Below are 14,589 nucleotides of genomic sequence, written 5' to 3'. Positions count from 1 at the left end.
GGTTAAATAGCAATTGGCATATCACCGTTGTGGCTTTTGCGTAGGTAAGAAACGTTCTTGCTAGAAACCCATAGCAGCCACGTAAAACATGCAACAACAATTAGAAGACGTCTAACTTGTTTTTGCAAGGTATGCTATGTGATGTGATATGGCCAAAAGGATGTGATGAATTATATATGTGATGTATGAGATTGATCATGTTCTTGTAATAGGAATCACGACTTGCATGTCGATGAGTATGACAACCGGCAGGAGCCATAGGAGTTGTCTTAATTTATTGTATGACCTGCGTGTCAATGAAAATGCCATGTAATTACTTTACTTTATTGCTAACCGCTAGCCATAGTAGTAGAAGTAATAGTTGGCGAGACAACTTCATGAAGACACGATGATGGAGATCATGGTGTCATGCCGGTGACGAAGGTGATCATGCCGCGCCTCGAAGATGGAGATCAAAGGCGCAAGATGATATTGGCCATATCATGTCACTTTATGATTTGCATGTGATGTTTTTCATGTTTACATCTTATTTGCTTAGAACGACGGTAGCATAAATAAGATGATCCCTCACTAAAATTTCAAGAGATGTGTTCCCCCTAACTGTGCACCGTTGCAAAGGTTCGTTGTTTCGAAGCACCACGTGATGATCGGGTGTGATAGATTCTAACGTTCGCATACAACGGGTGTTGACGAGCCTAGCATGTACATACATGGCCTCGGAACACAAGCAAAACACTTAGGTTGACTTGACGAGCCTAGCATGTACAGACATGGCCTCGGAACACAAGAGACCGAAAGGTCGAACATGAGTCGTATAGTAGATACGATCAACATGGAGATGTTCACCGATGATGACTACTCCGTCTCACGTGATGATCGGACACGGCCTAGTCGATTCGAATCATGTATCACTTAGATGACTAGAGGGATGTCTATCTAAGTGGGAGTTCATTAAATAATCAGATGAACTTAATTATCATGAACATAGTCAAAAGGTCTTTGCAAATAATGTCGTAGCTTACGCTTTAGTTCTACTAAGATATGTTCCTAGAGAAAATTTAGTTGAAAGTTGATAGTAGCAATTATGCGGACTGGGTCCGTAAACTGAGGATTGTCCTCATTGCTGCATAGAAGGCTTATGTCCTTAATGCACCGCTCGGTGCGCTGAACCTCAGCGTCGTCTGTAGATGTTGCGAAACATCTGACATACACGTTTTGATGACTACGTGATAGTTCAGTGCGTAAATGCTAACGGTTTAGAATTGTGGCACCAAAGACGTTTTTGAAACGTCGCAGAACATATGAGATGTTCCGAAGACTGAAATTGGGATTTCAGACTAGTGCCCACGTCAAGAGGTATGAGACCTCTGACAAGTTTCTTAAGCCTGCAAACTAAAGGAGAAAAGCTCAATCGTTGAGCATGTGCTCAGATTGTCTGAGTGCCACAATCGCTTGAATCGGGTGGGAGTTAATCTTCCAGATGAGATAGTGATGGTTATCCATAGTCATTGCCACCAAGCTATTAGAGCTTCATGATGAACTATAACATATCAGGGATAGACATGATGATCCTTGAGCAACTCGCGATGTTTGACACCGCGAAAGTAGAAATCAAGAAGGAGCATCAATTATTGATGGTTAGTAAAACCACTAGTTTCAAGAAGGGCAAGGGAAGAAGGGATACTTCATGAAACAGCAAACCATTTGCTGCTCTAGTGAAGAATCCCAAGGTTGAACCCAAACCCGAGACTAAGTGCTTCTGTAATGAGGGGAACGGTCACTGAAGCGGGACTACCCTAGATACTTGGTAGATGAGAAGGCGGGCAAGGTCGACAGAAGTATATTTGATATACATTATATGAATGTGTACTTTACTAGTACTCCTAGCAGCACCAGGGTATTAGATACCGGTTCGGTTGCTAAGTGTTAGTAACTCGAAATAAAAGCTACGGAATAAATGGAGACTAGCTAAAGATGAGATGACGATGTGTGTTGGAAGTGTTTCCAAGGTTGATGTGGTCAAGCATCGCATGCTCCCTCTACCATCGAGATTGGTGTTAAACCTAAATAATTGTTATTTGGTGTTTGGGTTGAGCATAAACATGATTGGATTATGTTTATCGCAATACGGTTATTCATTTAAGGAGAATAATGGTTACTCTGTTTATTTGAATAATACCTTCAATGGTCTTGCACCTAAAATGAATCTCGATCGCAGTGATACACATGTTCGTGCCAAAAGATATAAAATAGTAATGATAGTACCACATACTTGTGGCACTGCCATTTGAGTCATATTGGTATAGAACGCATGAAGAAGCTCCATGTAGATGGATCTTTGGACTCAATCGTTTTTGAAAAGATTGAGACATGCGAACCATGTCTATTGGTATATATGCATGAAGAAACTCCATGCAGATGGATCGTTTGGACTCACTTGATTTTGAATCACTTGAGACATGCAAATCATACCACATGGGCAAGATGACTGAAAGGCCTCGTTTTCAGTAAGATTGAACAAGAGAGCAACTTATTGGAAGTAATACATTTTGATGTATGCAGTCCAATGAGTGCTGAGGCATGCAGTGGATATCGTTATGTTCTTACTTCACAGATGATTTGAGTAGATGCTGAGTGTATTTACTTGATGAAACACAAGTCTGCATTATTGAAAGGTTCAAGTAATTTCAGAGTGAAGTTAAAGATCGTCGTGACAAGAGGATAAAATGTCTGTGATATGATCATAGAGATGAGTATCTGAGTTACGAGTTTGGCACACAATTAAGACATTGTGGAAAGTGTTTCACAATTAATACCGCCTGGAACACCATAGTGTGATGGTGTGTCCAAACATCATAACTGCACCCTATTGGATATGGTGCATGCCATGATGTCTCTTATCGAATTACCACTATCGTTTATGGGTTAGGCATTAGAGATAACCGCATTCACATTAAAAGGGGCACCACGCAATTCCGTTGAGACGACACCGTTTAGAGAAACCTAAGTTGTCGTATCTTAAAATATTGGGGCTGCGATGCTTATGTGAAAAAGTTTCAAGCTGATAAGCTCGAACCCAAAGCGGATAAATGCATCTTCATAGAAAACCCAAAACAGTTGGGTATACCTCCTATTTCAGATCTGGAAGCAAAAGTAATTGCTTCTAGAAACGAGTCCTTTCTCGAGGAAAAGTTTCTCTCGAAAGAATTGAGTGGGAGGATGGTGGAGACTTGATGAGGTTATTGAACCATAACTTCAACTAGTGTGTAGCAGGGCACAGGAAGTTGTTCCTGCGGCACCTACACCAATTGAAGTGGAAGCTTATGATAGTGATCATGAAACTTCGGATCAAGTCACTACCAAACCTCGTAGGACGACGAGGATGCGTACTACTTCAGAGTAATGCGTAATCCTGTCTTGGAAGTCATGTTGCTAGACAACAATGAACCTACGAGCTATGGAGAAGAGATGGTGGGCCCATATTCCGACAAATGGTTAGAAGCCATGAAATCCGAGATAGGATCCATATATCAGAACAAAGCATGGACTTTGGTGAACTTGCCCGATGATCGGCAAGCCATTAAGATAAATGGATCTTTAAGAAGAAGACGGACATGGACGGTAATGTTACCGTCTGTGAAGCTCGACTTGTGGCAAAGAGTATTTTCACAAGTTCAAGGAGTTGACTACGATGAGATTTTTCTCATCCGTAGCGATGCTTAAGTCCGTCGGAATCACGTTAGCATTAGCTGCATTTATGAAATCTGGCAGACGGATGTCAAAACAAGTTTCCTTACCATTTTCGTAAGGAAAGGTTGTATGTGATACAATCAGAAAGGTTTTGTCGATCCTAAGGATGCTAAAAGGTATGCTAGCTCCAGCGATCCTTCCGTGGACTAGAGCAAGCATCTCGGAGTCAGAATATATGCTTTGATGGAGTAATCAAAGTTTTTGGGTTTATACAAATTTTGTTAGAAACTTGTATTTACAATAAAGTGAGTGGGAGCGCTACAACATTTCTGGTAAGTATATGTGAATGACATATTGTTGATCCGAAATGATGTAGAATTTCTAGAAAGCATAAAGGGTTGTTTGAAAGGAGTTTTTCAAAGGAAGACCTGGATAAAGCTGCTTACATATTGGGCATCAAGATCTATAGAGATAGATCAAGACGCCTGATGATACTTTCAAAGAACGCACACTTTGACATGATTTTGAAAGAGTTCAAAATAGATCAGCAAAGAAGGAGTTCTTGGCTGTGTTACAAGGTGTGAGTATTGAGTAAGACTCAAGACCAGACCACAGCAGAAGAGAGAGAAAGGACGAAGGTCGTCCCCTATGCTTTAGACGTAGGCTCTACAGTATGCTATGCTGTGTACCGCACATGAAGTGTTCCTTGCCATGAATTGGTCAAGGGGTACAATAGTGATCCGGGAATGGATCACATGACAGCGGTCAAACTTATCCTTAGTATTTAGTGGACTAAGAAATTTTCTCGATTATGGAGGTGAAAAGGAGTTCGTCGTAAAGGGTTACGTCGATGCGAACTTTGACACTAATCCGGCTGACTCTGAGTAGTAAACCGGATTCGTATAGTAGAGCAGTTATTTGAAATGGCTCCAAGTAGCGCGTGGTAGCATCCACAAGATGACATAGATATTCGTAAAGCACACACGGATCTAAAAGGTTCAGACCCGTTGACTAATAACCTCTCTCACAAGCATAACATGACCAAACCAGAACTCATTGAGTGGTGATCACATAGTGATGTGAACTAGATTGTTGACTCTAGTAAACTCTTTGGATGTTGGTCACATGGTGATGTGACCTGTGAGTGTTAATCACATGGTGATGTGAACTAGATTATTGACTCTAGTGCAAGTGGGAGACTGTTGGAAATATGCCCTAGAGGCAATAATAAATTGGTTATTATTATATTTCCTTGTTCATGATAATCGTTTATTATCCACGCTAGAATTGTATTGATAGGAAACTCATATACATGTGTGGATACATAGACAACACCATGTCCCTAGTAAGCCTCTAGTTGACTAGCTCGTTGATCAATAGATGGTTATGGTTTCCTGACCATGGACATTGGATGTCATTGATAACGGGATCACATCATTAGGAGAATGATGTGATGGACAAGACCCAATCCTAAGCATAGCACAAGATCGTGTAGTTCGTTTGCTAGAGCTTTTCTAATGTCACGTATCATTTCCTTAGACCATGAGATTGTGCAACTCCCGGATACCGTAGGAATGCTTTGGGTGTACCAAACGTCACAACGTAACTGGGTGGCTATAAAGGTGCACTACAGGTATCTCCGAAAGTGTCTATTGGGTTGGCACAAATCGAGACTGGGATTTGTCACTCCGTATGACGGAGAGGTATCTCTGGGCCCACTCGGTAATGCATCATCATAATGAGCTCAATGTGACCAAGTGTTTGGTCACGGGATCATGCATTACGGTACGAGTAAAGTGACTTGCCGGTAACGAGATTGAACAAGGTATTGGGATACCGACGATCGAATCTCGGGCAAGTAACGTACCGATTGACAAAGGGAATTGTATACGGGATTGATTGAATCCTCGACATCGTGGTTCATCCGATGAGATCATCGTGGAACATGTGGGAGCCAACATGGGTATCCAGATCCCGCTGTTGGTTATTGACCGGAGAGTCGTCTCGGTCATGTCTGCATGTCTCCCGAACCCGTAGGGTCTACACACTTAAGGTTCGGTGACGCTAGGGTTGTAGAGATATTAGTATGCGGAAATCCGAAAGTCGTTCGGAGTCCCGGATGAGATCCCGGACGTCACGAGGAGTTCCGGAATGGTCCGGAGGTAAAGATTTATATATGGGAAGTCCTATTTTGGCCACCGGAAAATGTTTGGGATTTTTCGGTATTGTACCGGGAAGGTTCTAGAAGGTTCCGAAGTGGGGCCCACCTGCATGGGGGGACCCACATGAACGTGGGTAGTGGGGGCAAGGCCCCACACCCCTGGTCAAGGCGCACCAAGACCCCACCTTAGAAGGAATAAGATCATATCCCGAAGGGATAAGATCAAGATCCCTAAAAAGGGGGGATAACAATCGGTGGGGAAGGGAAATGATGGGATTTCTTTCCCCCACCGTTGCCAACGCCCCAATGGACTTGGAGGGCAAGAAACCAGCCCCCTCCACCCCTATATATAGTGGGGAGGCGCATGGGAGCAGCACCCCAAGCCCTAGCGCCTCCCTCCCTCCCGTGACACCTCTTCCTCCCTGCTTGCGCTTGGCGAAGCCCTGCCGGGATCCCGCTACTTCCACCACCACGCCGTCGTGCTGCTGGATCTTCATCAACTTCTCCTCCCCCCTTGCTGGATTAAGAAGGAGGAGACGTCCCCGCTCCGTACGTGTGTTGAACGCGGAGGTGCCGTCCGTTCGGCGCTAGGATCATCGGTGATTTGGATCACGACGAGTACGACTCCATCAACCCCGTTCTCTTGAACGCTTCCGCTCGCGATCTACAAGGGTATGTAGATGCACTCCTCCCCTCTCGTTGCTAGCATCTCCTAGATTGATCTTGGTGACACGTAGGAAAATTTTGAATTTCTGCTACGTTCCCCAACAGTTCTCACACATGTCATCTTATTATCCAAGCATCTGCGTCCATGATTTATACGGTTGAAGCTACTGGCTATGTATATACAGTTTTGACTATTGTTGTCGAATTAAATCTTATTACCCAAATGGTATGTAAAACTAAGCCTCACCATGTTCTCACTGCGCAATGTGCAGACCTTCACTCCCTTCACCAGATCATCGCCAAAATCGACGCACAGATGACCGGCACCAGGGAGGAGTTCGACAGCGAGGAGAAGATCTGCGTTGTCGTGGTCAACGAACGAGCCCAACGAGGTGGGAGATCATGCTACTCATCATCGCTGAGAAAGGGTTCATGAATATCGTCGTCGAGTTGCTCGAGCACTCTGACAAGGAGAGCCTTGCGAGGAAGAACAAATCAGGATTCGATGCTCTGCATGTCACTTCAAAGGAAGGCCACGGAGGTGAGCACTGACAAACACTTCAATACTAAACCACTTCTGATTGGTCATATTTTTACATGGGAACAGCGGAGCTTTGGACCTTGTGTCTAGACTGGAATCTCATAGTTCACATGAAGAAAGGGGTTTATGGATTTCTAAATTAATTGATTGCCATGGTTTTTTGGGTCTTTGATCAATCTCCATGGATCCAATTATATTAGTTTGGAAGTGCTAAAATTTACCTGATCTGTATGATAACTGCAGTGTGCCATTGCCTACACAAGCTAATGAGCAAGAAAGATGGACATCTGACACTGCTTGTAGATATTGTGAAGGTACTCCTGGACCATGATCGATCCCTTGGGAAAACGTTTGGCCAATCAAAATGTGACTCCTCTGATAACTGCGGCGATTAGAGGCCGCCATGATGTAGCGAACCTTCTGCTGGAGCGAGATTCTGGATTGCTTAAACTATCGAAGGCAAACGGAACAACAATTTTTATTTTCCTGGTACAGGGAATCTCCAGGCATGACAAAGTATGTATTTACATCAGAAAAATTCCTTAGCTTTTGCAGAAACATGATTTTGGTTTAATTATTTATTAGCACTACCCCAATTACATTGGATTTGTATGCACACTTCTCAAAGTAAGGTGGCATGGTCCATTTTTGTAGGGTTGTATTTGGTAACCGTAACTTACCACAATACCAATTCTAAGTTTATTGTTTAATTCAACATTTCTATAGCAATTAGTTTTGCTTATTTCACCTCACTGCATTAAACTCCACCAGTTTGAATTTCTTAATTCTACAGACACTACTTATGCCATTGTGTGTTCCTCCACTTCTGGCCTCCTCCATTACCAGTGACTAACACTACGATACATATGCAAATAATGTAAGTTTGCAAGCTGCAATCCAAATTATAGTCATGGTGAGAACTGAGAACTGCATTCCTTCTAATTTGGGGAAAAGGTAGTTCGTCAATTTGCTTAAAATTTGCAAGAACTGAGTAGTTGTCACCCGCTTGCATAAAATAGACAGTCTAATTTACGATATGCTTCTGTTTTTTGTCATGCATTTTAATTTGGTAAGAAAATTCGCATGTAGTTTTAAATTAACTCATTCTGGGAGCTAGCCAATGGATATTTCCTTTGGCGATTGTCAGTTTTAATTTGAGTAATATGTATAGAGAGAGAGTGGGAGCTAAGATGCCTAGAAGTTTATTATCGTTTGATCCCCCATTTCATTCTGACTTGATCTGCGACAAACAATAGTATAATGGTTTTTTCTTCCTCTATATGCCCTATATAGCATTTTGCTATTTTGTGCTACTATTTAACTTTGTGCTTTGCTTGTCAGTAGTTTTGCTACACTATAGTAGCAACAATCCTTGTGTGACAATATTGTACCGATTATATCATAGCAAAGGGACAATATGTGGGGCTTTCAAACTGCAGTTTGTGAGACAATCTGTTTGTCCTATGGAGGTGCTCAATGGACTTATGTTTTTGGTCCCTGAAGCTACCATTAGGTATTACTATTCTTCAATAACTGTGTACCACATTTTCTTCCAAGCGACTTGATCCTTTTTCTTCTAACTGTGTACCATCTGTTATCCAGTTAGTGAGATTTGCTGTGTTAATTCTCTCTTCTTAGTAGGCCCAAGATCTCACTTTTTCGTAGGTAAGGACAAAGCCCATATTTCTTAGGGGAACTTAACATCAGAATAGCCTGGCTTTCAGGAGAAAAGACGGCAGAGTTATTTTGTTGTTGCAGTGTGCCTGCTCGGAAACAATAAGTGAGTGCTTTGTTTTTTTAAAATAATATAACTAGAATGAATGAAATATGTGAGGGTTGAGCTCCTGAGTTGTGTAATTGGTCTAAACCTTTTTGGTTCTTTTTGTTGTTCTTGTGAAAAGTGTGATAACGGAGGCAAAGTTCTGAGAACACCCAGATCATGTATGCTTATGTATCAAGGACTTTGCTCATAGCCATCCCAAGTTGATCATTTCAACATACATACAACATTATCAAGAAGCATTCTTGTGGCTAGAAGCTCAACAAAATTGAAATTCTCAAGTCAATCTTGCATGATCATGTATGTGGTATCTCAGGCTTTGTTCATATATATCCTCATGAACATGCTCTTAAGTTGAATGTTGGTCCTAAATAAGAAGCTTAGGAGAATAGCAATGTGCTACAAATTTACAATATATGGCTTTCATGATTTATGCCTAACAAGTGATAAGATTCTATAAGTCATGCCACTTACTTTTTTCCATTATATATATCATTATTATTTTGAGATGCTTTTGGTAACATTCTACATTACTCTACAAATAGACGGGCGCAGCAACGCGCGCCATCAATGATCTAGTTACGTTGATAACTAGGCCAGTTTGAGAAAAACAAGGTGGGTGAGCGAGAGAAAGGAGTAACGTGCGAGATGAGAACCACTTAGGGAATTTACGTGGAGGGAGGACCACGTACGAGCAACCTTTTTTTTTTGTATGGTAGGTACCAGCTACCAAGACATGCCCAAGAAACAATCCTACCTTTAAAATAAAAAAAATACCTTCCTTTCTAACTACATAGGAGAATCACGTCTAGATTTTCCATCTAAAAAATAATCACGTGCGAAATAGTTGGTCCGTTTATCAATCCTACGTTACCTGGTAATAATGATGAAAAATCTTTCTATCTTTAAATCATCTTCTACGTATATAAATAGTCTTCCTTTTTTTAAATCTCAGCTGTCAATCTTTCTGGTTTACATAAAATCAACGGATATAAAGGGATGATGTATGGAGAACTATGAAAGACTCCGTCCTTTAATATTAGATAAAGATAAAGATAAAGATTGGAATAATTGTCAAAGTACTCTGGCAGTTAATCAATGCTCTGGACCCGACCCCACAGGTGCCCTCCGTTGCTAGGTGGGCCCGCACCCACCACAAAGAGACGTGATCCTTCTGTGCTACGACCACCATGTGGATGGATTTTCACGACCCTGCAAAGCATATCACGTGCGTTCATCTGGTACTACACACACCCAAGCGACTGAGTGGGTGGGTTTGCGTGCACCGGAAGAGAGCAATGTGATCGCCCATAGGCTAGTCATAGTGGGAGTAACTTAGGTAGTAACATAACGCACCCCAAGACATATATGCTTATGTGGCATGGAGTTAATGAGGAGAGGGTTGTTTATGGTAACATAATATGTTACCGTAACTAACGCACCCCAATGCAAAATGAGTCTATAACATCATAAATGAAGGCTTGCATGACACTACATTTGTGTTACTACCCACTATGATGGTAGTAACATAGACTAGTAACATATGCATGCTGTTAGTCTAAGTTACTACCCACTATGACTAGCCTTAGTCCGGGTTTATTTTATACCGTTTTGTGTGCTAAAGTTTGATCAATAAATAAATTAACTAATAAAATGTCAAGTGTATGGCAATTATACCATCGCAAAGATCTTTCAAATACATATTCAACAACGTATATATATTTTGTATTTTATTAGTCAAAGTCTGGCTCAAAATACGAGAAGGGCCAATAAACCCAGACGGAGTAGTAGGAGATGTAGGATTTTTTTGTACAGTCGATTGTCTTGTCTATGTTTCAAATGGTCTCTTTTCAGTACAACTTCTAGTAACTCTATTTTTCCACTCAATCATAAGGGATTTCACCGGTCAATATAAAAACTGAATAAAAATCAACACATGTGCATGAAATACATGGCCACGAGGCCGCACACCAATCGTTCATCGATTCTACCAGCAAAGCAAGCAGAACCGACAACCTCGGGCGGATTTCAAGGGCCGTTTCTTCGGCATCCACACCGGCGCTGAGGCCATCGGCCGCAAACTACAATGCGTCCAAGGTGTCGTCCCTAGGAGGGAGTGAAGGGAACGCCGTCAACGTTCGCTCCAACCTAGGCCAAAATTTCGGGTTTCACCCTTGAGAACCCAAACTCGCTGGGGAGGAAGGTGGACGGGCTTCATAGTGATGTCTCCAAGGAGAGAAATGGTGTCCTAAGGCGTAGTTGATGTTGATACTTAACGTGATCGAACAATATTTTCACCCATAGCTCACCAAACTCATGGCCACTCCAGCCTCCTACCCAACCGCAGCTGATATCCCAACTACTGATCTGCAGTAGCCATACACGCCAGTCTGCTCACCATCCCATCCTCCATCAACATAGACAGCAAACCACCGCGATACAACACACCCCACGACCTCCCCCACCCTCCAAGCGCGAGCGGCGTAGTCCTCCATATCTGGTTCATCGTCAACGCCCCAGCCGGAAACAAGGAGCCCCTCGCTACACCCACCATGCGTGTCTAGGTCCACACGTTGTCCTAGCTCCAGCAACACCTGCTAGTTCCAGCTCGGATCCGGGTTGTGCGGGTCTAATATGTCTCCATCACACCTCTTCTACCTCTAGCTAGAGCGTCAACTCTGTTCTCGCCGCCTCCCCCTTGCGGGTCACGGCTGTCCAGCTTGACAAGCAAATCATTATTCTTGATCTACCAAACCGGCTTGATGAAGATTTCCCACACATTGTATTCTAGCACTGGCAACCCCAAAGAGATCAATGTCAGATCACCCCCAAAACTCGGCCTAAACTGACATGTTGCCACCATGGCAAGCATTATGTCACTCCGGAATAAGGCCTCCTCTGCTTTGGACTTGTATCCATATTCCATAGTTATTTTCTAAAAAATATACAACACATTTCTATATATTTTTCGTTCAAAATTTACAACCTAGTGATTTATCTTGTGTTGCACTTAAATTTTGTAATTTCTAGCATTGTTCTCGTACTTTTTCTTGTACATCGTATTACAAATGTTTTGTGCTGCAGGTCGTTGCTCCCTCCGTCCTATAATATAAGAGCGTTTTTACACTAGGTATCCTAGTGTAAAAACGCTCTTATATTATGAGACAGAGGCACCTAGTGTAAAAACGCTTTTATATTATGGGAAGGAGGGAGCAATATTTAGCACAAATTAGACAAAGTTTGCAAACATCTAATAGCTGAGTTATGTACTCCATCCGATTCAAAATATAGTGCGCCCGCGCTTCCCGAGGTTTAACTTTGACCATAAATTTAAGCAGCGAGACCTACTGCGGCGGGATAAAAAATTATATCAATTTTTGATCCCGCCGCAGTCGGTCTTGTTGGTTAAACTTATGGTCAAAATTGAAGCACGGAAACCGAGGACGCACTTTATTTTGGAACGAGGGAGTACTTCGTACGTACTCCTCTGACTAGCATTGATTAAGTATTGTTTATGCAATTATTAATACCAGTGCTTTCCAATGAATTGGGGTCTTTTTTTACTCCTTGATTAACTGCTATTTAAATGCTTACCAATTGCCCCACTGATTGAGTACGTCTAGTACAATATCTTAATTAACTCAGATGACGTGCGTGCATCGCATCCAAGTTGATCCCCACCTTTTAAATGATGGGACGTCTCTGCATGCATGGACCGCATCCAAGATGTGGTCGGAAATACCCAGTGGGTCCCGGGTCCAATGAACCTAAATTTAAAATGAATTAAATTTTTAGAATGAGTAAAAAATGCTTGAACTTTTTAGAATCATACATATAGCATCGCTAGTACAGCTACAGTAGCACCCGACGGGTATCGGCGCGGGCGGTGGACACCCAAAGGGACGGAACCATCACAGGATCCTGTGATGGTTCCGTCCCTTTGGGTGTCCACCGCCCGCGCCGATACCCGTCGGGTGCTACTGTTCAAGCTGTACTAGCGATGCTATATGTATTAGTAATCGAGGTGTATTAGTGATAATACACTCATGTGAAAAGTTTCACAAAGGAATAGCTTCAACTAACTCCATAGCCAAGAAAACAAAATCCGTAGTACAAAATGGGGTGAAATAGTAATATTTTATAGTGGCGAACCAGAAAACAATGAAATTCATTCATTCACAAAATATTTACACGAGTGTACATCTGATCAAGTTTGATTCCAAAAAGTTTCACGTTTTTTTGACACTTTTTGATTTTTCGAAACTAATTTTTTCAGTTATGGTATGTTGGCACCCGAGACCCAAAGATCCGTGTATCGGATGTGGTGGCCTACTTTCTTTTGTTGTGGCATCAAGGAAAGAATATATCAAAATAGGAATAGGGAGAATCATATATTTTGCCATGCATATATGTGACGTACGTGTCCTATCAAAATGAAAACCATGCATATACTTAGTATAGAAAAAGACATGATCTGCCGACCACTGCATCACTCCTCTCGACGACTCAAGGGAGAAACCCTAGCTTGCACCGGCCTTCCGCCGCTCCCTACTACGGGTGCCGCCGTGATGGTGGCATGCCCCGTCTCTCAATGGTGGAGGGTATCCTCTGGCCGTTCTCACACAGTGGAGTCAGAATGCCAAGGCGGTGACCCCGGAGATGGTGAAGGTAGTGTGGCCTGCTTGGAGACGGTATGTAATGCTGGTCATATGGAGCAAGGCAGCAGGAGGAATCAATCTCGCGGTGATGCGATCAAGTTTGGGGGAGGGGGTCAACAACGGCTCGTCTGGTGCCCTATGACTCCCGTGTAGTGGTCAACAGGTGGGCTCCGTCACTTGGCTCTAGTGTTGTGGGTCCACTGCCCAGGACGGCTGGGGGTGGTGTGGCCCAGTTCTCGCAAGGGTTTAGGATGTTATCATTTTGTGGACGTGGTGACACCGGGCGGGTCAACTGGATGGTGGAAGCCAGGGCAACGGCCTCGCGATGTGAACAAGCTACATACGCTGACGCGATAACCACAAAATTTGTGGCGGCACGAGCTCCCTAGAGCGAGGTTCTCAGCCCTCAACGGTGTGTGATATGTCGGCATTGCGTGGGGTGGTGGGTATGTTGGCTGGGCTGATGTGGCCATCTGGGGCCGGTTGGTTGTGTTGATGGTTGTTGGCGACGACAATTGGGCTGTGATGTAATGCTATTGTGGCTTTGGTGGATAACTGGGCATCATGCGACAATGCTGGGTTTAGTGCTCTACAGGTGAAAGTCTAGCACCCACTTCGGTCGAGGTCGACGATGACGGCATCCTGGGATGCCGTTACCTTTGTTGGAGGCATCGTCGTGGAACTCCTTCACCATCCTGAGGTTGTGCGCCCACTGATACGTCTCCAACGTATCTATAATTTTTTATTGTTCCATGCTATTATATTATCTGTTTTGTATGTTTAATGAGCTTTATTATACACTTTTATATTATTTTTGGGACTAACCTACTAACCGAAGGCCCAGTGCAAATTGCTGTTTTTTTTGCCTATTTCAGTGTTTCGCAAAAAAGGAATATCAAACGAAATCCAAACGGAATGAAACCTTCGGGAAAGTGATTTTTGGAACAAACGTGATCCAGAGGACTTGGAGTGGACGTCAAGAAAGAAGCGAGGAGGCCACGAGGCAGGGAGGCGCGCCTGCCCCCCTGGGCGCGCCCCCACCTTCGTGGGCCCCTCGCAGCTCCACCAACCTATTTCTTCCTCCTATATATAC

This window comes from Aegilops tauschii, chromosome 3, assembly GCF_002575655.3.
Source record: "Aegilops tauschii subsp. strangulata cultivar AL8/78 chromosome 3, Aet v6.0, whole genome shotgun sequence".
Classification (NCBI taxonomy): Eukaryota; Viridiplantae; Streptophyta; class Magnoliopsida; order Poales; family Poaceae; genus Aegilops; species Aegilops tauschii.
The sequence above is the reverse complement of the archived record's forward strand: the minus strand, read 5'-3'. Positions refer to the sequence as shown.